Source organism: Dasypus novemcinctus, chromosome 23 (assembly GCF_030445035.2).
Source record: "Dasypus novemcinctus isolate mDasNov1 chromosome 23, mDasNov1.1.hap2, whole genome shotgun sequence".
In the NCBI taxonomy this organism is placed as follows: Eukaryota; Metazoa; Chordata; class Mammalia; order Cingulata; family Dasypodidae; genus Dasypus; species Dasypus novemcinctus.
Window position 1 is genome coordinate 57,810,664 of NC_080695.1, and position 25,857 is coordinate 57,836,520.

Genomic DNA, 25,857 nt, shown 5'->3' on the forward strand with positions numbered 1-25,857 from the left:
CATATATTTCAATATATTTTCTTAAGAGAATATTCATTTATGGTATTTATATCTTCCTGATAAGTTGGTCCTCTTATTTAAGAAATGGTCCCCCTATCTTTGATAAATTCTTTGTATTGAAGTCTACTGTATCTGATATTAATTTGACCACTGTAGACTTCATGAGTTTACTGCTTGCATGTTGTATCTTTTCACATCTGTATTTGTCAGCCAAAGGGGTACTGATGTAAATATCAGAAACTGGTTGGTTTTTATAAAGGGTATTTATTTGGTGTAGGACCTTATAGATGCTAGGCCATAAAGCAAATTTACTTCCCTCACTAAAGTCTGTTGCTACATGTTGGGGCAAGATGGTTGCTGACATCTGCCAAAAGTTTAAGCTTCTTGGGTTTCTCTTTTCTCATGGCTCTCTTCTTCTCTGGGCTCAGCTGCTGTGCTCTCTCCACAAGGCCAGCTGTAGACTATTAGGTGAACAGCTCTGTCTCTCTCCCCAGGGCATCTGCCATGTCTAAGGAGCCAACTCTATTCCTCTGTGTTCTTCTCCTATGTGTTTGCTTCCTGGGCTCCACGTCAAAACTCCAGCATCAAAACTACAACTAACTCCTCTGCTCTGCAGTGTAGTTTTATCTGTGAATCCTTGTCCACCAAAGGGGTGGGAACTCAACATCCTGCTGTTGTGGCTCAATCTAAGCCCTAATCATAATTTAATCATGCCCAGTTTACAGACCAGTTTACAAACATAATCCAATATCTATTTTTGGAATTCATCAGCCATATCAAATTGCTACACTCCATCCTCTGAATTCCAAAAGGACATTACAGTATTTTAAAAAACTTAAATCAGTAGCAATGCTAAGTATAGAATCACATCACAATCAGTTTAAAGAAATGCAGTTTGTCTTGGGGCAAAGTCCCATCTGTTATAGACCTCTAAAGTTTACAATTTACTTGCTTTCAATACACAAATGGATAGATAAAGGATAAGCATTTTCATTATCATTAGGAGGAATTGGGAGGGAAACATAAGCTATGGGTTTTTGACAGTTCATTAAAACTGCAGGACATACTTCATTAGATGTCAAAGTCTGAGAGTCATCCTTAAGATGATGGTTCTTCTCTTTGGGGACTCATGGGGAACCACCCTTTCCACAGTCTTCCTCAATGACCTTTTTCTTGGTTCTACCCTCATTAAGCACCTGGTTGTTGACCAAGCTATAGACCTCACCCTCCAAGAGCATTGGGGTGATAGCCACAATTTAACCAATCTTTGGGTTAGAGAGGTGAAGACAACATCTTCCCTAAACTTTGGCATAGAAGCTTAACCCTCTCAGAACAATGAGTTGACCACCTGGCCTTCCCTAATCCATGGGGGACAGGCACACCCCTCTCAGACCTATGGTGTGGTGAATTTAACTGCCCTAATCCTTGAGGAATGTGCTCCACCATTTCTATACCTTGGATTGGCAAAACTCTCCCTGAGTATCAGGCAGGAATATCCACCCTCTTCAACTGCTGTTACAAACTCACACTCTCTGTACACATATGTGGGGCTGCTCCCTTATCCTGAGGCAATGTCTTAATTCCAGATCTCAGCTTCCGGGGTTCCCCTCTTGAAGTCATTTCCCCTTGGATCTCTCCCTTCTGTGTCCCCTTTATTCCAGGCTGACAATGATTTTTTTCATACAGCTCTCTCAAAAAGTTTCTTGGTTTAGCATTCAGGAAGCAGGGGTCCAAACCATCAGACAGTAAGACTTTCCACAAGTCTTTCCTAGATAACTGCATCTTCAATCCTGACTTACAAGTTCCAACTTTAGTTAAATCCTCAAATAGGGCACTATTATCTGGGAGCTTGGTTTCCAGAGGCTTGGAATTACCAGAATCTGCTTCTGTTTTCTTTGTGCCCAACAATTCAGTCCTCAGCTTATCTATTACCTAGCACTTTGCTATAAGCTCCAAGAAGCCAAACCACATTCTCTGAGCTTACTTTGGAAAGTTCTTCATCTAAATGCCCAGGCTCATCATTTTCAATTTCTGCATCCACAAAACACCAGGAGTTAATTTTGCTATCTTCTCTGCAACTTTAAAACACAGATTGCATTTATTCCAGTTTCCAATAATAGTTTCATCAATTACTTCTAAGATCTCATAAAAATCTCTTTAGATCTGTGATGGTTAGACTATTGTGTCAACTTGGCCAGGTAATTGTGCCCAGTTGTTCAGTCAACCAAGCACTGGGCTAAGTGTAATAAAAGGGCAATTATGGACTTTAATCACCATTGACTTTACTGCAGTGGTAAATCATGGATAGCTGATTAAAATTACATCAGTCAGGGAGACTGCTATCAGCAGTGAGTGAGGCTTAACCTAATCAGTTGAATACTTTAAAAGGGGAGTGTTTCCAGCATTGAGAAAGAATTTCTCAGCTCATCTTTGGACAACCAATGTCTCCCAGAACTCATCAAGAACCTTCATTGTACTTTCACTGGTACCTCTGGTTGCAGCCTGCCTGTGGAACCTGGACTTGTACATTCCCATGGCTGTGTGAGAGACTGAAAAATCTCTTACTATCTTATTATCCTTGTTGATTCCATTTCCCTAGAAAACCCTGGCAAATACAGCATCCATCTCACAATTATTTTCTTCTAAATCCTTATCAAATATAAATTCAGGCTCCATATTGCCACCAACAGTCTCTGCAAAGCAAGGTAGCATTTTTCCATCAAACATCTCACAGAACATCCAAAAAATAAGCCCTTACCCATTTATTAAACCATTCCAGCATTTTGGTAATTGCAAAAGCACTTCTCTACTCTCTGGTACCAAAATTTGTATTAGTCAGCCAAAGGGGTGCTGATACAAAATACCATAAATCTGTTGACTTTTATAAAGGATATTTATTTGGGGTAGAAGCTTACAGTTACCAGGTCATAAAGCATAAGGTATTTCCCTCACCAAAGTCTGTTGCCACGTATTGAGGCAAGATGCCTACTGATATCTTCCAAGAGTTTAGGTTTCTTGGGGTCCTCTCTTCCCCAGGGCTCCTATCTCTCTTGGTTCAGTCAGTGTGGTTTCTCTACAAGGCCTTGTGCAGACTATCAGGTGAATGGCTCTGTCTCTCTCCCTGGGGCTCCTGCCATGCCTAAGAAACCGTCTCTTTTCCTACTTATTCTTCCTGTGTTCAATTCCCAGGCTCCAGCTCAAAACTCAAACATCAAAATCCAAGTAACTCCTCTGCTATGCTGTGTAGTTTTATCTGTGAGTCCCTGCCCACCAAGGGGGCAGGGGCTCAATGTCCTACTGACTTGGCATAATCAAATCCCTAATTATAATTTAATCACACCCAGGTACAGACCAGTTGACAAACATAATCCAATATCTATTTGGAATTCATAAAACATATCAAACTACTATACCCTCCTCCTCCATCATCCTTAAATTATAGTTGTCCTATGTATTATAACTTCACAATATAATGTTATTACATTTGCTTTAAATAGTCATACATATTTTTAATAAAGTAAAAGGAAAAACATTTTTATATTGCTCACATATTTGCCATTTCTTATGTTCTTCACTTCTTTCTGAAGTTCCTAATTCTTATTTAAGTTCCTTTTCTTTCAACAGCAATCAGTGGTCCTCTGTATCATTGTTCTCCTTTATGTAATATATCATTTCCCTCTGACTGCCTTCAGTATTATCTCTTCAGTTTTGGTTTTAAGAAGTTTGATTATGATATAACTAGGTGTGGTTCTTTTTGTATTTATCCTGTTTGAGATCTTATGGACTTCCTGAATCTGTAAATTTATATCTATCACCAAAATCAACAGTGTATAATTTCAACACAATGAAAAACATTAATTACAAGAATGCAGTTTTTTAAATAAGGTGCATTAGGAGTTCCCAGCAAAGGGTGGAGGATCACTTTGGATTGACTTCTGCATACAAGTTTCAAATTAAGCTTTTTTCCCTGCCTTAGGGACTTTTTGCTTGCTGGAATCAAGACATGTTGACTCTGGAAATCAAAACCAAGGAAGAACAAAGCAAAGAACTGAATGTTCTTTCAGGTGGATGTTTTACCCAAGATAACACTGATCTGGTGATTTAAAATGGTGACTAAAAGCCAAGGTTTTAGATCTAGATAAATGTATGTTCAAATGTTGTTTCTGCAATTTTCTGGCTACTTGACCTTGGGACAAGTAGCTTAAACATTCTGTGCACCAATAGTTTTATTTGTAAATAATATTAGCTAATATTTATATGCCTCTTACTCTGTGCCAGACACTGTCCTAATCAGCCCACATGTATTATCTCTTTTAATTTTCACAACAATCCTTAGAGGTATGTACAGTTATATTTATTTTCAGGTGAGGAAACTGAAGCAGTGCATTGCAATAACTTTCTCAAGGTCTGTGTGAAGCAACTACTGGGGAAACAAGGATTCCAGCCCTGCCCATCTGTCTCTGTTTTTAAAACAATAACAGTTTCTATTTGCAAAGTATATGCCATATACTAGGCACTTTTTTTCAAATGCCTCACTCTACAGGGCATAACTCATGCATAGTTGGATCTAAGGCAAATGGGGAAGCCATTAATGAATTCTTATGGCTTGACCAATGATGAAGTCACACTAAGACCTTGTGGTATCCTGAACTCCAGAGACAACTTTTTTTCTCCCAGGGTTTTTAGAGTTGACTAGGTAATGGAAGGACAAGCAGTCCTTTGCACCTGCTACCTAGTTCCTCAGTTGACCAACCTCTGTCTAGTTTTTGGCTGGAAAAAGACAGTTTTAGAGGTGGATAAGTTTGGCAGGTAGGGATAGGAACAGCATTTTGTTGGGGAGATTTGAGCAGAATAAACCAGCTTTTGAGTCCTGGCTCAGCCTTCTATAGCTATGGGACCATGAACTGTTTTAATCTCTTAAGCCTTACTTTCTTCATATGTAAAATACGTCCTACCACCTATCTGTTTACAGAAACCAAAAGCCTGACATTCATCCTTGATTTCTCTCTTTTCTCATCCCTATCAAAGCATCAGCAAGTTCTCCTAATGGTACTTCAAAAACACATCCTACATCCTTTCACTTCTTGCCACCTTCAGTGGCATCACTTTTGTCCAAACCATCAACATTGTTTGCTTAGACTATTGTAGTATCCTCCTAACTGGTATTCCCATTTTCATTCTAGCTGGATTAAGATCCCTCCTCAACAGAGCTGCCAGAGAGGGCTTTTAAAATGAAAATATGACCATTTCTTTTCTGAAATTTTTAGTTTTATATATTATTTCAAAATTGGTTGGCTACTTGGATCATGTCTCTTCCCTGCTTAAAATCCTCTCAAGACTCCTCATTGTACTTAGGTCAGAAGCTAAGCTTCTTGTTATAGCCAACAAGGTACTTCATGAGCCATCTCCGGACTAGGTCTCTGACTCCACCTCCAATCACTCTTCCCTTCATTCAGTAATATTCTGCCACATGAACCTTCCATCTATTCCTTGAAAATGTTGGCCTCATGCCTTTGCAGTTACTTTGCTCTCTGCTGAGATGCTTTTTCCATGGTCTTCCCATTGTGGGCTCCTTCTCCTCCTTCAAATATTAGCAGCTCTAATGTCACATCCTTAAAAAGGACATCCTTATCCAACCCCCAACTCCCTGTTCAAAGAATAATATTACTATGTTCTGTTTTCTTCTTGTTACATATCACAACTTGAAATCTACTTGTTTATTTTCTTCCTTCTTTGCTTATTGTCTTTTGCCTGTGGGAATACAAACTACTTAAGAACAGTAGTATTATCTGTCATCTTTGAAGGTGTGTTCCAACCTAGAAGTTGCTTATAAAAGTTCTCCTGAGTAAATGAATGTACCATAATATTGTTATAGGATTAAAGTTGATAGTGGGTGTAAAGTGTTCTGGTTGATGGGAGACTGCTACGCAAAGTCAATTAGGGAACTAGGCTGATCGAGTCTCTGAAGCTTATGATATCATCATCTCTACACATGGTTTCCAGGGACATTTAATCATGGGAGGAGAGCATAAAGAATTCATACCTGCTCTAAAATACCATAAATCAGAAGTGACTGATGTTACCTCCACTTGGAGTTCAGTGGCCAGAACTGGAGTTCAATAGCCTCACCGTTATTAGACAGGAGGCTGGGAAATGAGTGGGGAGTACACATGGAATAATCAGCGTTCTACTATCTCTTACATATACCCATTGTTAGAGGTGAGAAAACTAAAGCAGAGAGAGATGAGAAACCTGTTCAATGTCACAGGGATAGTAACTGGTAAAAGTTAAACTTGAACCCAGACTACCTGACCCAGAGCCTGTCTTCTTCACCACACACTGGTTTTACAGTTCCACATGGGAGATGTATTGAAAACAATTTTTTTCTTTTTTTTTTTTACAGGCTTTTCCCCTTGCCTGCATTCTCTTCTCAGAAGTGACTGTCCCTTCTGATTAAATAATACAATTGATTTGTACTTTGATATTTGGGTGCTTAATCTTTAGCTTACTGTAGCCAGTCAACTAACACAGCTTCTTCAACTCCTTCTCTCCATAATGCCAGTCCTGACCTGAAAGTTCTTTATGAATGAATCAGCCAGGAACAGCAAGACCCCACCTCTCAGAGGCCAGGTTTTCCCTTCAGCTCTGGCAGGGATGTTCTAGGTGTCTCCCCAGGAGTTCCAAGAAAGCAAGAGTGGAGTGCGGTGATGTGACCTCTGGAGAGTTTTTCACATGATCAGAATCAAGACCTATGGTGCTTGTAAGGCAGGTCAAAGATGTTTATTGAGGGACTGCTAGACATCAGGCACCATGAAATTGCTGGAATATGACACTGATGGTGTTAAATATTGATCATGGTCACGGCAATTGGAAAAGCTGAAACAGACAGATGAGACGTGTCTTGAGAATGGATAAGAATGGCATAGAGGGAGAGGGGTGATGTTTTTCTACCAGGTTCAATGGAAGTTGGAAAGGTAAGGGTGTTGGAAAAGTTGGGACAGAATACTGCATAATTACCATCCCCAGATAACACCCCCAAAATGGCTCAAGTGGAAAACTAACAATGCTATCCACTATCTGTCACAATCTTGGCTTATCCCATGCAATATCATTATCAACTCAGCTTCAATGTGCCTGACACCATGCTAGGTGCTTTACAAACTTTACCTCATTTAATCATTTCAACAATCCCATGTGACAGAACTGATTAACAACTGCCCCCCTACCCCTATTTTACAGACAATAAGACTGAGGTGTGAAGAGGTAAGTGACTTGCCCAAGGGCCACTTGTAAGTGACTGAGCCAAGATTTGAGCTCAAAAATTTTGGATTCCAAAGATGCTGAATTTTGCTACTATACCAATCTGCTTCTCTCAGAATCCCAAATTAATAAAAACTGCCTACATCAATTATGCCCAGCACTGTGTTATATGCTTTGTATAGATTCTTTCTCCTAATTATAATTAAATATTGTAGGAAATAGGTGTCACTAATATCATATCCATTTTACAAATAAGGGAACTGAGACTTAGAGAAAGGAGATCAACAAAGGTCAAAAATATGCTAAGCAGACCTGAGAATTAAACCCAGATCTTTCTGCCTCTACATCACAGCCTCTTAACTTCAAAGCTGCACTGCCTCTGGATCATGACTTAAATATGAATATTAGGGACATAGGACTAGTAAAGGTGAGGAGACCACAGAGAACTAATGAAAGTAGTCATTGATTCTATTTATTCATCCACACCCAGATCATTGGGAGATAATTTCATAGAATGGTTTGATCTTTTGTTCTCTTGCTTCCTGTCCTGTGAGCTCTGAGTATATCCCCCCCCCCTTCTGAACCACCCAATCCCTGCCAAGTTCACCCCTCAGAGTCTTCCCACCTGTGCCCAAGAGCCAGGTTTTGCTGTGTGCACACTCCTGGGGAGGACCTTATCAGAGAGGACAAAAGATACATACCCCAGGTAAGATGCAAGTGAATTACAGTTTCTTTGGTGTGGATGTGTGTGTAAGTGTGTGCATGCATGAACACATGTGAGTGCCACAGGGTAGGAAAGTGTATTTAAAGTTCTGAATTTAGAACCAGAAATCCTGATTTCAAGTTCCTGAAAATGTCACAAGTTGGCTGATCTTGGGCAAGTTACTTACTTTCTCTGATACTACATCTCCTTAACTGCAAGATGAGAATGGTGATCTTTTGTGTCAGAAATAAATGAAAACATACATGTGATATGCCTGCATGGTGGCTGGCCCATAGAAGGTGAGAAGCTTAATGTTGGACAATTCCAAATGTGGTGGACAATGGAAGGTGGATGCAGAGTGGAACAGAAGACAGGAAAAAGTGAAAGTTTGGAAGAAAATGTCATAATGCAGAAGTTGGTTCACATTCTATAAAGTGAATGCTTTTCATTTATAATTTTTAAAATATGTATCTCTCTGGAGGGGTTTGGCTTCAGAATTTACTGAGAGTTAGAAGACACATTGACATTTATTAAGTCCTTATGATGTGGGCTATGGGTGGGAGGCTCTTTGTCTCTTCAGAGACAACCTAAGCTCTCTGACTTGTGGGTGTGATGGTAAGAGGCTGCAGTCCTGCCCTTGGTAACAATGGCAAGGACTCCAGTCCCAGGAAACAGTTTAACAATGCAAGGTCTATAAACTTTAAGTATTTAGGGGAAATGCAAACCAAATATGCTAAAAGCTTATCTAGAATGTATGAAGTCCATGTTAAAAGCTTACCTAAGATGTGAAAGATATATATGCTAATTGAAGCCTATTGAGAACTGAAACAAAGGGACCATTTGGCCTTTCCTCTCTGTATAAAAGAAATTTGAAAATCTTGTTCGGGGCTGGGGATTGAAACAGAAAGCTCCCGAGTCCCGCCGGCCATCAATAAACCATATTTCCTTCTCAAAATCATTCCTGAGTCCTGGCCTCTCTATACGCAAATAATTGAACCTCTCTCAAATTCTACAACACTTACTGTGTAGCAGACAGAGTGACAGCAAAGTGGTTGGTGTGAATTGTCTCACTAATCCTCTCAGAAGTCAGAAGTAGGCTTCAAGTTCAGAGATGTGAAACTTGTCCAAGGTTACCTAGCTAGTAGGTGGTGGAGTCAAAAGGACATATGAGCTTATATGGCTATGAGTCTCCAAAAAGAGCCAGGAGGTAATCAGAGGGGTTGCCCTTATGCACACCTCAGCAGAGTCCCAGAGACAGATAAAGTAGATATAACCAGGTATTGGTTATTCTGAGGGCTGTGGAGACCCACAGGTTCTGTGGTCATGGCAGATGGAGTTCAGTCCCATGTCAGTTGGCCCTACTTTGGAGTTTGTGTTCTGTGTGATGGAGCTAGACTCAGATGTGATCTTTGTCTGCAAGTCTCTCCTTTTACTTTTGCCGGAAGTGTGGTTGGTGCTGGGGCTTAATGTATGCCCGGGAGACCTGAATCTCTGGACTGACCATGTGATAACCAAGCCCTGAGCCTCAGTAGACTTGCAACTCCTACACTCCAGTTTATTGGACTTACCCCACTCAGCTAACATGGAGGTCAAGAGAGTCAGCCACCACACCAGGGACCCAAGAGTGCCTACAGCTGGAAGCAGGAGAGTTGCATCCAGCATCCATGTGGAATCTAAGCCCCCTCTTGATATAGATATGGAGTGGACACCACCATTCTAGGGTCCACAGGATGCAGGAATAGAGTATGGATTAGAGTGGACTTACTGATATTCTATTCATGAACTATTGTGATTAGTAATCGAAGAAAATGTGGCATTGGTGTGGAGAAAGTGGCCATAGTGGCTGCTGGGGGTAGGGAGTGGGAGGAAGAGATGTAATCTGTGGGGACATTTTCTGGACTTGGACTTGTCCTGGGTGGTGCTTCAGGGAAAGTTACCAGACATTGTATGTTCTCCCATGGCCCACTGGGTGGACTGTGGGAAAGTCTGGGCTATGATGTGGACCATTGACCATGAGGTGCAGCGGTGCTCAGAGATGTATTCACCAAATGCAATGAACATCTCATGATGATTGAGGAGGTGGTTATTATGGGGGAAGGAGTGGGGTGAGGGGGTGGAGGGTATATGGGGATCTCATATTTTTTTAATGTAAATTAAAAAAATAAATAAAGATCAAAAAAAATCTCTGGGATGTGGACACCCCTCACAATGCATTCAATACATTGTCTCCATGAAGAAAATGGCTTTTCCCATCCAGGTGCTTGAAATCAAAGGACTATGACAGATATTTCTCAACATTTATTCTACAAATGTTTATTCTGGGCATATAGTCATGAGCCAAGCTTCCCCTCAAAGCCATGACATCAAATTGCTTTCAAAATACCTTTTAGAGCATTTTTTAAAAATTGTTCTTTAAAAATGTTTCATAAGGTGTCATTAAACTGTAAGTTCTAATAGGTGAAGACTCTTTCAGTCTAATTAATCTCCTCATTCTCAGTACCTAAAACCACAGCAGGCACATAATACATACATGATGTATGTGCTTGAATAAAAAAACATTTTTCTATAATTCTATTTTGCGAGCAGAGAGGCTTTTCTCTTCCAAACTTTCATCTCCTAGTTTCCTGAATAAAGACAAAGAAGGGAAGAAACGAACATTTTGTTGAGTATCTATTATGTGTTGAGACTGTAAGCAGTAGAGAGGCATGGATAGATAATATAGATAAAGATAGCTATATATATCTTTATCTCTGTATAGACATTGATACAGATATAGTTAGATGATAAAGAAATAGGTTTAGGTATAAGTGTAGATATATATATATACAAGTGTCATTTAAATACGAAGTATATAGATAGAGGGATAGGAATGGATACAAATATAGATAGATATGGTAGATATAGTTAGAGACAGGTATAAGTAGTGTGGCAGTTTGATAATATTAATGAATGCCAAAAAGAGATATTGATTGTTTGTAAACTGGTCTGTTCCTCTGGGCATGATACCACATTAATTGTATTAAATTCAGAGGTTCCACTTTTTCTTTATTAAATCAAGATTAGGCCTTTGATTCAAAACATCATTAGGTCATGCTGGGTTGAGTCCGTGCCTATTTCATGGGCTATATAAACAGATGCTCAATCAAGAAAATAGAAGTAGATACACAAAGAAGATACACATAGAAGAAAGCAAGCACCACAGACATGGCAGGTGCCCTGAGAAGAGAGATGAATGATTTGCCTGATAGTTTACAGCTGATCTTGTGAAGAGACGAGAGCGGCTGAGCCTGGAAAGAAATGAGCCCCAGGAAGAGAGAAGAGCCCTATGCTAATTTACATTTGAGATCAAAAGAAGCTGGACCAATGGAGCCTTAAGAGGGAAGAGGAAGACTGAACCCTCACAGATGTTGCACGCCATCTTGCTTCAACGCATGGCAACAGACATTTGATAAGAAAGTACCTGTTACGGTGTTGTAGAATTTGAGAGAGGCTCAATTATTTGTGTATAGAGAGGCCAGGACTCAGGAATGATTTTGAGAAGGAAAAATGGTTTATTGATGGACTGCCGGACTCGGGAGCTTTCAGTTTGAATCCCGAGCCCTGAACAAGATTTTCAAATGTCTTTTATACCGCGAGGAAAGGCCAAATGGTCGCTTTGTTTCAGTTCTCAATAGGCTTCAATTAGCATATATATCTTCCACATCTTAGGTAAGCTTTTAGCATGGACTCCAGACATTCTAGATAAGCCTTTAGCATATTTGGTTTGCATTTCCCCTGAATACTTAAAGTTTATAGACCTTGAATTGTTAAACTGTTTCCTGCTCCCCAAGGGCAGGACTGCAGCCTTTCATCATCCCACACCCACAAGTCACAGATAGTTTAGATTATCTCTGAAGAGACAAAGAGCCTGCCACCCATAGCCCACATCAATGGTACCTTGAGTTGGACTCTTCAGGGCACTGTAACATTCTACCCCAAAGAAGTATCTTTTATAATGCCAACAGATGTCAGATACTTTGAAGCAGCACCACTTTGACTGACTAATATAGGCATTTAAATAGATACAGAGGTGATATAGATGATAGAGATAGAGATGATAGAGCTATAGATATGGATATAGAGGTAGAGGTAGAGCTAGAGCTAGAGCTAGAGCTAGAGCTAGATGTAGAGAGAGAGAGAGATGTCTTCATTTCTCTTTTCACCCTATGAGATCAGGTTCTTACATATCAATGAAGAAGCTGGAGTCTGCAGTATTCACATTCAAGAATTTATTCCTGTTACTTCTGTTTAGACTCTAACATCAAAGTTTGGCAGCCATACCTTTTGGTGAGACTTAATTATTCAATGAGAGTTTCCCCAGAGAATGTGTTCACTAATGATAGCTCAGCTATCTTGGTCTTTTGCATGTTTCATTTGTCTGTGCTGACTCTTGGCTAAATGCTTTACGTAGGATGTCATCCATTCCCACATCTCCAGGAAATACGTGATGGTGAAGGAGCTGGAGTTTGAACCTATGTTGTCTAACAGCCTAAAGCCATGCTCTGAATGTTCCAGGTCCTCCTCATCTGGGCACTGTGCTTGGCCTGTTCATGTGATGTCAATTAAGTTGGAATTACAAGCACATATTGAAAAAAGAATGCTAAAATAATTCCCTCTTTATTTGATCAAGAGGGTTTAATGAATTCCTCCAATTATGTCTCACCTTTCATTTTGGTCTTCAGCCAGTAACTAAGGAGTTGTTTGCTCTCTTCTTGGGGAAAATAGTGAATTGGTATTTTAAGGAAGATCCTTAGGTCATTAACACATTTGTGAATGAAAATAACAAAAGTCCGGTGATCTCACTCTAAGTTAGCTTGCATAGGGAGGGAGGTGTGTGCTGGAAAAAATAGCATGAGAGGTCTGTCTTCTAGAACCATCTCTGCTATTGAACTTACCTTGCAATCCTGGGGAAATACCTGCCTCTCCAGGGCTGTTGGCTTAGATCATGAAGTTCAAGCTCAAAAGTCCACAGGGACTGTGCAGGGACACTCAGTGCAGAAGCAGACAGAGTGCTGGGAACCATGTCAAACTGGAGAACAGCCCATGTAAATGAAGCACCATTTCTCAATTCTAGCCTGATGGTCCCTTTTGAAATAATGGCCCAGCGTTGTCAGATCGTTCAAGTTTTCATGAGAAACTTTCAATTCAGAATTTTTAAAATGAGATCTGTCACATTTTAAATGTTATCAATTCAATTTTTTTCTCCAAAACCTGAGTGTCAAATAGATCATGTCTGAGGGCCAGATCTGGGCAAGCTAATATCTTAGGGTCTTTCTAGCCCCAAAATGCTCTGAAAAAATGAAAGACATCCCTGTTGAATGGCAGACACTAAAGTAGAAAGGACATACTTTGGTTTGCATGGGAAAAGGATCAGTGCTGACAAGTGATTTCAAAGGGCTGAACTTTTCAAATCTCCCTCCTTTCTATACACCAGTAACCCCAAGGTGTATTTAGCAGAGACATACCCATTAAGAATGTGTAGCAGAGTTCTGGTTAACATCCAAACTTTAACCACGGTTAGGTTTCAATTAGTCTAACCTGCTGAAAAGTAAACTGAGTCAAGTTTTATAAGTTTATTCTATGGATCTATTGTCAAACACAATCATCTTATTGGTCCCCAGATGGTAGGGACTTAATGTGAACTTTGAGAAGGACCTTAATATATAAAGGCTCTGCTGCTATTCTGGGGGCATTTGCCAGTATTTGTGGTGGCAAAGAGGTTACATTTCATGTGTCACTTCTAATGGATTGGTAATGACTGCAGGAACACTTTCCTGGGGAAGACCCCAAGGCCATATCCCAGTTCATCAGGGAAGGTATGTGATCTCAGCAGCATCTTCCCTGAGCTTGGGGACATATATCCTTGTCATGTCCCATGACAGAGACACAATCTCAGGCAAAAGAGAAATTGTTGGCTCACAGAATCCAAGTACCTAAGAGAGGGGCAGAGATACCATGGGGCCTCAGGAATGATAGAAAGAACCAGGAACTGATTGCCCCTGAGACTGTCTCTGGCCCTCATCTCCATGACTCCATGTTTAACAACTTCCATCTCCCATGCCCAGGAATATCTCCCTGTGACGGGAATCATAACCATAGATAGTTATCAAAATGTGCATTTTAATGGCTTCCACCACCGAGAAACTGCATTATATACACTCTGGTACCAAACAAAGGAATTTTGGTGGATTATGATTGGCTGAGCTTGGGCTCAAAATCCTGGGAAATGAATGCTCAACTCTAAACCAGCTGACTTTGTCCAGAGGTGGATCATTTAGGAAGATGACAGTTTCCATAGAAACGTCATGATTATGTTAGGGTAAGAGAAGTCTCCAAAGAAGGGGGAAGTTGGAGTAAAAGGCATTCAAAATGATGATCCTATGGTTATATTTATGAGTGTTTCCTCATGATTACATTTGAGCTACACACTTTCAACTAGAGCTCTGCAAGGGTAGTTAGTGTCTTATTCTCTCAGTGCATCATGTCATGGGGTATAGGAAGTCACTCTATTTCATCATTAGTGATCTCATTTGATCACTCGAATAAGGTAGTATTGGCCAGACTGCTCTTTGTAAAGCCTCCTTTTGCCCATTGCAGTTAATAACTAATCTGTGATGTAATGCTTATGAAACTGCAAATGATATATTCCCCAACTGTGTTTCACCCAATGGATTTAGTATCCATTGATGATTCTTGACTGAAATGAACACTATAACAGTGGTTTTAAACAGTGATTTTCTATCTCTATCATCCTCTCTACATTTAACCACTTAGAATTCTTCTTTAAAGAAGAGCTTTCTTTCTACTTTTTAATGATCTGTTAACCTGTCTCATCTGCCTGTTTTTTGTCTTCCTAATTTAGAATCAGTACAGAACTCATGGATTCTTTTTTTGAATAACCTCTCATTCTGTCATTCCATCTTGGCTGCTCACAATGCTCAAGCTCTCTGTTGCTCATATCCTCTCTCTCTTTATCTTTGTCTCTCTCAGGCTCATATTCTCTCACACATAAAATAGTATATTAATTTGGTAAGATCAAGTGGAATAAAAAATTAGCAGCTAAGGAAATGGGAGAATAGGATAAAAGAACCATGTCTTCTGTAGAACTGAGACAGCCCATGGGCTAGCCAGTACTTGAGCTGAGCCTGTTGAGAAAATGAGAATTTAGAAGGAACAGTAGCAAAGGAAGTTCACAGCACATAGAAAGACTTAGAGTCAGGAAGGACATCTATGAAGGATAATCCTTTCAAAATAAAGAATGGAAATTGTGGGAGAGAAAGATGGAGAGTGGGCAGTGACTGAATGTTGGAATGGGGAGTTTGGTGTTTTCCTGGAGAAGGGACACACATGTTAGTGCAGAGAAGAAATGTGGAGGGAAAAAATTCAATTCTTCATAGAAATTAACCAGACAATAATACAGAAGCTGGAGTGGCAGGAAGATTCAGGACAGGGCATCAGGTGGAGAGGCTAGAGTCCAATGGGGCACCTGAAGATCTGAACTAATTATTGGTGGTAGATATAGAGGGAAAGTTCAAAAGGCAATGTGGTTACTACTTAATTCCACATGAGGAATGAAGAGAGATTCAAGATGGCACCAAGTGATGGAAGAGAGAAAGTGAGAGGAGGAATTCCAAGGGTAGAGATGCAGCTGGTCCTCATGTGGGGGGCACTGCCCTACTCATATCTAACTTCCCAGACCTGCTAAACCTTGTGTAAAGTAGGAGCCACCTGTTTGTCTTCTGGTGGGCTATGTCTATAATAGAAAAGGTTACAGAAGGACTTTCCAACTGTAAGGTGCATCAGAATCATTTAGGGTTCTGATTCAAATGAAAATTTCACTTCAGCATGATTGGGGTGATGTCTGGGATCCTGCATTTCTAACAAGTGCCTAGGAAGGTGGCACTGATGTTGTTGGCTCATAAAGAACATTTTGCACAGGAAGCACTTACAGGCTTTCTGTGCAGTCAAGCCAGGGTTGAAACACAAAGCTATGGAAGATAACCAGGAAATGAACAGTTCCTTTCTCGACCCCAGGGATCATCTTCATGCTGGGGTCACTCAGATGAGGGCCAGGGACATTCTCTACTGACTCCAAGCATCTGAGGCCAAAGGTGCTCTCTGTGGCTTCTGAATGCCCTGCTCTAAAATCCAAGTTCCTGGCATCTAGCCACAGCTGTAAAGGGTGGCTGAACTTCCCATCACTGATTGAGTTTCTGGGCTATTGATTGCACTCTCTACAGAATAGTGGATAAAAGCCATCTTCTCCCAAGGGCTGGGAGACCAGGGGACAGTGGTGAGATGCTTACCAGGCTGGAGGTCAGAAACTTTCTCCTCCCAGCTATGTCACTGTCTTGCTGTGTGACCCTTAGCTAGTTCCTTCCCCTCTCTTAGTCTCAGTTGCTTTATCTGTAAAGTAGGAAGTTGAACTTCTATGTTCCTCTTATTAAAATGTACACACTCCTGGACTGTGCTAAGAGGATATATAAAGCCAGAGGGTTGTTATGTTACATCTTCCTTGTAGGTGGATACTCTAAAATATTAATTTTATAGAAAAATTTAAATATATTAATGAGTTGAGTGAAAGATTCAAAGGAATTTTTAATGAAACTTGAGACTTCAAGAAAAACTGAGGCCACAGCTGGCAGGCAGCTTTGGTGGGCAACATTTCAAATTCCCAGTGGCAGAGTGGTAGGTATTCATTCTTCTCTGCCTTTGGGCACAGGAACAAAGGGAGGGAAATGTTAGAGAAAGAAAAGGCCCTTTCCATCTCCAAAACTCCAATTCTATAAATGTTTAGGCAGTTTTCACATTACACACATAAATCATAATGGGCTTGTTTTCTTGAAATAACCTGTTTTTAAAGCTTTTTGGTTCAATCCCATAAGGTAAATATTTCAGCCAAGTCATATCTTATGCTAGAGTGTAAAGTCAGAGATTGAAATGAAAACAGTTAAAATCAAGAATGCTCTTGAAAACTGTCTTAAATCACCCAGAGTCCACATGGCATCCTTTCTCAGGAAGACCAATAGACACAGCATTGGGATTGTTTGTAGTTTCTTTGGTTGAGCACCATATAAAATAGCTAGCTTGCATTTAGTACCATCCCAAGTGGTCTCAGTCTAGGAGGAGCTCCTGAGAATCAAAGCAGACTGAGGGTACCACACATTCTGCCTGCCATCTCAAGTTCACACCAGGGCAGATACATATTATGTGGAATGATGTATACATGCATATGTCTTATATAATATATAATAAGAAATATATAAGATATATATTATCCACTCTTTCTCTCCCTTGCTCTTTGGCCCAGCCTCCATCACCAAGATTACCATTAAATTTCTGTAAAGTTAGTGTTTGTATCAAATAACCTTAGCAGTGTGATTAAATGCATAGAGTGTGAATCAGACTGCCTGGGTTTGAATCCTGGCTCTGCCAATTGCTAGCTGTGTCTTTAGGCAAGTTTTCTAAACTCTATGAGCCTCTGCTTTTTCATCTGCAAAATCTGAACCACAAGCATATGATCCACCAGTGTATTGTCTGGAACATAGTAACAGCTATGTAAGTTTTTGTTAAATCAAACAATAGCCCTGTGTTTTCCCATTTTTGAAATAAAGAAACAGCATTCCACTTGTCCAAATCACTCATAAAGTCATTATGATGCCTAAGACCAGGAGAGCCAGTTTGGCCTCCAGCCTTGCAAATCTCCAGTTTCCTGAAGCTTCATGTTCCTTCCTTTGATTCTCTAGAGGATGGAAAAGCAGCTAATGTGATTTCTCTCCTTTGGTCTTAAATCCCTTTGCAGATAAGCATCCCCCAAACATATCTGTATTAATCAAAGACCATGGACCCAATGGCCATCTTCTTTACTAGTGGGACCACAGGCTACCCCAAGATGGCAAAACACAGCCATAGGCTTGCCTTATGATCCTCCCTCCCTTCCTGGTAGGAAACAGGACACCACCTGAGAAGCTGGGTCACACAGCTGGGATTGGGGATTGTGTGGGGATTGTGTGCATGTGAGCACCTGTGCATGTATTGGGGAAGGAACTCTAAGTAAAAGTGACTCCATTCTGCTTCTCCTTCCTGCTTTCTTCAGTTCAGACCTCTGGAGTATGAGAGGTGAAGCCTTGTGGAATCCTAAAGTGTTTGCTGATAGAGAACTTGGGACAATACAGGATGGCTGGCACATCTGTGTGGTGTATGGACACTTTCACAGGAGGTGTGAGTAAAGCTGGTTTGAGGCAGCAGATGCTCTGCAAACCACACAAATGACACAGTCATTTTTTCCCTGACAGTGGCTCCAGAGTGGGTTTGGGAGAGACAGAATAGTCTAGCATTATGACCTGAGGGGACAGATCCCCTCCTCTTTCTCATTATGGGCCAAACAAAGTTTCCCAGTCATGAGCTATTTCAGAAGACAATAACTGGACCAAGCCATGCCTCCAAGCCACTGCCCCAAACTAAAGCAAACAATAGAGTTTGAAATGCAAAGAATGTCCCACTATGATGAAAGAAGTTGTTGATGTGGGAGAACTGGGATGAGGGAGGTGGGGTGTATATGAGTCTCAAACTCCAGCATCAAAAACCCTTTCATCAGAAAGCAGACTTGGCTCAGTGGTTAGGGTGTCTGTCTACCACATGGGAGGTCCACAGTTCAAGCCCTGGGCCTCCTTGACCCGTGTGGAGTTGGCCCACACACAGCGCTGATGCATACAAGAAGTGCCATACCACGCAGGGTGTCCCCTGCGTAGGGGATCCCCACACGCAAGGAGTGTGACCCAATGCTGTCCCTTGCCATGCCTTTTATTTGTGAGTCCCTACCCACCAAGGGGTGGGAACTCAATACCCTAATGACATGGCCCAGTTAAAGCCTTAATCATAAATTGATCGTGCCCAGTAATAAACCAGAGTACAAATAGAATACAATATCTATTTTGGAATCTATAACTATATCACATTGCTACAGTATGACTTATGGCTATTTATTTTATAATTTGGTTTTAAATTTTACAATATTAATTCAATTTTTTTCTCAAATCCCTCCCACTTTGGCCATTTGGAGTAACTCTTTCAGTTCTCTTCCACATCCCACTTACCTAAAACCATGAAAGGTTGTTGTTTTTTGTGCTAGCACCATTTTTCTTTCTTTGTGGAACTATGAGATTATGCAGGGTCACTTTGTATATTTCCTTCCCCAGTCCTAGAATCAGCCATTTCTCCAAGAATCCCTGGATCCTTTCACTGGAGGAAAGATGTGGCTCAAGTGATACAGCTTCCACCTACCATACGTGAGGACCTGGGTTCAATCCCTGGGGCTTTCTGGTGAAAAAGAAAAAGAGAAAGCATGTCCGTGTGGCAAGCCCTTACCCAACAGAGTGCCCACATGGCGAGCCAGTACCTGCATGAGTGCCCGCACAAGTGCCCACATGGTGAGACAGTGCCCCATGCAAGTGAGTCACACAGCAAGATGATGCATCAAGAGAGAGACAAGGGGAGAGTCAAGGTGAAGTGCAGCAGAGGCCAGAAACTGAGGTGGTGCAATTGATAGGGAACCTCTCTCCCCATCAGAGGTCTCCAGGATTGAATCCTGGTGAATACTAGAGGAGAGAATATGAGAAGACAACACAAACAGCAAAACAAGCAGGGCAGGAGGAGGAGAAGGGGGAAAATAAATAAATAAATCTTTTTTAAAAGCCAAAAAAAAACCACCAAAAAACCTAGATCAGTGGCAAAGTGTGCTCTTTGCTACTCAGGTAATCTCATTTCTTTCACCTCTTAGGAGATGGTGCAAGGAAATGAGTGATAGCACACTAAATTGTGTATACACAAACAACAGTGATTCTGTATGAAACCCTCTGGATATACATTATACTAAACATGGGTTCATATTGATATATCCAACTCTAACCCATTATTATATGGATATTCTAGCCTTTTCTAGTTGCTCTTCTGGAACTTTCTACTCCAACAGCAAGAAACCTGGCTCCACCCATCTGCCATCTTTTTATTTATTTTTAAAGATTTAATTAATTTATTTATTTCTCTCTCCTCCCCCCCCCCAACTCCAGTTGTCTGTTCCTTGTGTCTATTTGCTGCGTATTCTTTGCCGGCTTCTGTTGTTTTCAGCAGCACGAGAATCTGTATTTCTTTTTGCTGCATCATCTTGTTGCCCTGTGGGCAGTGCCATTCTTAGGCAGGCTGCACTTTTTTTTGTGCTAGGTGGCTCTCCTTATGGGACGCACTCCTTGCGTGTGGGGCTCCCCTACCTGGGGACACTCCTGCGTGGCAGGGCCCTCCTTGCGCCCGTCAGCATTGTGCATAGTCCATCTCCACACGGTCAAGGAGGCCCTGGGTTTGATCTGTGGACCTCCCATGTGGTAGACGGACACCCTAACCACTGGGCTAAGTCGGCCGCCGTCTGCCACTTTTTAATGTTCAACTGAAGTGTGTGAATGTGTTGAGTAAATTGATTTAGAATTGTTCACCAACCCACTTGTGGGAAATAACAATCAACTAGAATTCAATGGTTTAGTACAGCTCCTTTTAAATGTACAGATTTCACTCACTGACCTCATCACCTGCAGTGACTGTTTAGACATTTGTCATAGATCTAGAGGCTTTTGTCATGATCTGCCATCCATCCTGGGATCACTGGTTTCCAAAATGATTTTTTTCTTTTTCATACATTTAGATTCACTCTTTGTGCTATAAAATTCTACAGTTTTTGAAAATGCTTAGTGGCAGATATGTACCATTAAACACCCTACAGTTGCATCCCCTATTCAACCATGTCCATACCCCACTCCCCACAGCTCTGTCAACCACTGATCTGTCTACCATTTCTATAGTTTCCTTTTCTGTAGTGTCACATAAAGAGGATCATACACTATGTGGCCTTAAATAATTATCACATTTAGAGGTAATACATGGACATCTTGTAAAACTCTTATTATGGAAGGCTTTTACTGAAACACAGGAGTGTCCTAGACCAAACTCTCTCACCTCTTATTTGAGTTTATCATGGTTAAGTCTCTCACACATTTTTCTCCTATTTGTATCTATATTTCCAAATAATACTATGTGATGACTTACTGATATTTCAAATTTAAATGATTTCTAGTACTGTGAAAGAAGGGGAACCAGCTCTTTTCCTCCATGACCCTCTTACCATATGCTTTTGCTCACTCACTCTTCAAGAGGGGTGATCACCATATTGATGAAATAATCTCCAGTTACATTAGTAGGCCTACATCAAGATTCTTGTTTCAGTCTGGGGTTTCCACAGAGCAGAACATATATACACATATATAAGTGAATGTATATATATGCACACACACATATATCTCTATGTTTATAGATAGGTAGGTAGGTAGGTAGATAGACAGATAGATAGGTATGCATGTGTGTGTGGTGGTATATTATAAAGGTTTATTTTAAGGTATTGGCTCATATGAATGTGGCAGCTGGCAAGGTCAAAATGCATAGGGAAGGTTGTCCTGGAAAATCATCAGGAATTGAAATAGCAATCTTGATACAGAATTTGTTCTTCCCTAGGAAAGTGCACTTTTTATTCTTGAGTAATCTGTCTTGTTTCTTTTAGTTGCTATTGTGAATGGAATTTTTTCTTGATTTCTTCTTATGATTGCTCATGATTATGTATAGAAACATTACTGATTCTAGGGTGTTGATCTTGTACCTCACCACTTTGTTGAATTCATTGATTAGCTCTAAGAGTGTTGTTGTAGATTTTTCAGGATTTTCTCTATATATGATCATAGCAGCTGCAAACAGGAAACATTTTACTTCTTCCTTTCCAATTCAAATGCTCTTAATTTCTTTTTCTTGCCTTCCAGTACCTGTTGAATGAGAGTGGTGACCGTGTGCATCCGTCTCTTCTTCGTGACCATACAGGGAAAGTGTTCACTCATTCATGATTAATTAGGTTGTTAGCTGTGAGCTTTTCATATATTACCTTATCATGTTGAGCAAGTTCCATCTATTCCTAGTTCATGTTTTTTCCTTTCTTGCTTGTTTGGTTTTTATCAAGAAACTGTGCTGTATTTTATCCAATGCCTTTTCTGCATCAATTAAGGGATTATGAGGTTTTTCCACCTTCGTTCTGTTAATGTGGTGTATTTCATTATTGACTTTCTTATGTTGAGGCATACCTTCTGTATCAAGGAAAAACCCCACTAAATCATGGTGTATAATTCTTTTACTCTGCTGTTGAATGAGGTTTGTTGGCTTTTTTTGAGGGCTTTTGCACTGTATTCATAAGAGATATTCATCTGTAGTTTTCTCATTTATTTTCTTTTTTATTTTTTTAGGGGGTTCCAGGGAGTGAACTACTGAACCATGAGTACATTCACTCCCCAATGAGAGTTAGTTTTTTTGTTTAATGTTTTTGTAGAAGATATCAGGGATTGAACCTTGAACTCCATCTACTCCCCTATAGTTTTCTTTTCTCATGGTATCTTTATCCAGCTTTGGAGAGTGATGTTGGCCTCATAGAATGAGTTAAGGCTTGTTTCCTGTTCTTCAATTGTTTGGAAGAGTTTGAGAAGAACTGGAATTAAGTCTTCTTGGAATGTTCGGTAGAATTCCCCTGGGAAGCCATTTGGTAGGGCTTTTCTCTGTTGGCAGGTGTTTGATTACTGATTCAATCTCTTTACATATTTGGTTTGCTGAGATATCTTTTTTTCGAGTCAATGTAGGTAGTTTGTATGTTTCTAAGAATTTGTCCATTTCATCTACGTTATTCTAATTTATTGGCACACCGACCTTCATATTAGTATAGTCCTTTCTACTTCAGCAGTGTCAGTAGTAACGGCTCCTTTTCATTTGTGATTTTCATCATTTGTATCCTTTCTCTTTTGTTCTTTGTCATTTAGCTAAAGGTTAGTCAAGTTTATCCATCTTTTAAAAGAACCAACTTTTGTGGTTTTTTTATGCCCTCTTATTTTTCTCTTTCATGCCCTCTTTTTATTTTTCTCTTTCATTTATCTCCACTGTAATCTTTGTTATTTCATTCCTTTTGCTTACTTTGGGATTAGTTTGCTCTTCTTTAACTGGTTCTTCCAGTTTTGAGATTAGGTTTCTGATTTGAAGTGTTTATTCTTTTTTAATATAGGCACTTAGAGTATAAATTTCATCTCAGCAATGACTTTGCTGCATTCCATGAGTATATTGTTTTATTCTCATTTGTCTCCTTATACTTCCTAATTTCACTTCTCATTTTCTTTTTTTTTTAGATTTATTTTTATTTTTTTCTCTCCCCTCCCCCCTCACTGCCAGTTCTGTACTCTCTGTGTCCATTTGCTGTGTGTTCTTCTGTGTCTGCTTGTATTCTTGTCAGTGGCACAGGGAATGTGTCTTTTTCTTGTGTCATCTTGCTGCATCAGCTCTCAGTGTGTGCAATGCCACTCCTGGGCAGGCTGCACTTTTTTGATGGGGCTGCTCTCATTATAGGGTGCACTCCTTTTGCATGGGGCTCTGCTATGCAGGGGAAATCCCTGCATGTCACAGCACTTCTTGTGTGCATAAGCACTGCACATGGGCCAGCTCACACATGGGTCAGGAGGCCATGGGTTTGAACCCTGGACCTCCCATGTGGTAGGCAGACACTATCAGTTGAGCCAAATCTGCTTCCCCTTATTTTCTCTTTAACCCATTAAGAGTATGTTGTTTAATCATCACATATTTGTCAAGTTTCCATTTCTACCACTGTTACTGATTTCTCGCTACACTCCATTGTGTGCAGAGAACATATTATGCATGATTTCAATCTTTTTAATTCATTGAGACTTGTTTTGTGACTCAATATATGTTCTATCCTGGATAATGATTCATGGGCTCTTGAAAAGGATGTGTATTCTGTTTGGTTGGGTGAGGTGTTCTATATATGTCTATTAGCTCTAGTTAGTTTAGTATATCCTTCAACTCCTATATTTCCCTTTTAATCTTCTAGGTAGAAGTTCTATCTACCACTCCCATTTGGTTTGATACCAACTGAAGTTCAATAGCATGCTCAAATACTTTTCATATACTCCCTTGCCCACCACCTTCATTTGTACTTACTTCACTTATATCTTTGTACACTGTATGTCCAAAAACATAGATTTATCATTACTTTTTATGAATTTGCATTTTAGCACCTTTAGGAAAGATGAAGTGGAGTTACATAACAAACAATACAATGCAGTAACACTGGCATTTATAATTACCCAAATGGTTACCTGTACCACAGATCTTTCTTTTTGCTGCTTTGAACCACTTTCTAGAGACCTTTCTCTTTCAGTCTGAAGAATTCCCTTTAGCATTGCTCACAGGGCAGGTCTACTGGTGATGGACTCCCTCAACTTTTGTTTATCTGAGAATTTTTTTATCTCTTCCTCATTTTTGAAAGACATTCTTGCTGGATTTATAATTCTTGGCAGGCAGTTGTTTTCCTTCAGCACTTTAAGTGTTTCAACTTACTGCCTTCGTGCCTCTCTAGTAACTGATGAACAATCAGCACTCAATCTAATTGGGACTCCCTTGTATATAACATGTTGCCTTTCTCTTGCAGATTTAGAACCCTCTACGAGTAGTTTACATTCAATAGTGTAATCAATATGTTATGATTTGGAAGCAGATGTGGTTCAAACAGTTGAGTGTCCACCTCACAAATGACAGATCCCAGATTCGGTTCCTGATGCCTCTTAAAGAAAAAAAAACTAACAATGAGCAAAGAACGAGAAAAAAATGGGTAGAGCAAAAACAAAAATGACAACAACAAACAACAAACAGACAAAGGGTGAAACAAAAAGCAAAAGACAACAATGAACAAAAACAATGAGGAAACAGCCCAGAGACATCTGAGGTGAGCAATTATGAGATGTGAGTTTCTTCATATTATCCTGTTTAGTGTTCTCTAAACTTCTTGCATACACATATTCACTTATTTTGCTAGGTTTGGGAAGTTCTCTATCATTATTTCTCTGACTTCATTTTGTCACTTTCTCTCTTTCTTCTCCTTCTTAGATGCTCATCATCATACCATGGTGCACCTGATGATGCGCCACAGCTGTCTTGCTTTTATTTTCACTTGCATTATTTTTTGTTCTATTGCTCAGACCGACTCATTTCAATTGTCTTTTTTTCAACTTCACTGGTTCTTCCTTCTGTCAGCTCCAAACTGTTCATGAATAGCTCCTGGGCATTTTTCTTTTCAATTTTTTTTGGTCTTGAACTGCATTATTTCTGTTTGGTCCCTTTTTTTCTTTTTGTTTAGACTCTAATATTGCTCATTCACTGTGCCCCTGATAGTGTTTAGTGCTTTGTCTGTACTTCATTTCATATACCTTATCATTTTTAAGATCTTTGTTTAAAAGACTTTGTTCAGTATGTTCACATTCTCTTCTTCTTTGTTGGAGTTTTTTGGATTTTTATCCTTGGATGAGCCATTATTTCCTGTTTCATTGATTGTTTTGTACTCTTGTTGCACGCTGTACATTTTACCATTTTAAGATGTTATCTCTGGGATGTATTCCCTCAGATGTCTGTTTCTTGGTTTCAGAACTGTGGCAGCTTGAGATTATTTAATAAATCTCAAACAGAGAAAGATTACATTTAAAAACTAATTAATTCCTGTATGTGTGATACACTTTGCATTAAATTTGGTTGAGGGACCTTTAAATAGATTACCTGATAAGATAGATTCAGACCTTTTGATTGGAATATGTCAGCAGGGCATGATTCATGTTGAGTCTCCACACCCTCACTGGGACTGATAACAGGAGACTCAGGCAGAAAGAGGAAAATACAGCAGCATATTTGATCCTACCATGTATGAGAGAGGACCACTTAAGCATGAA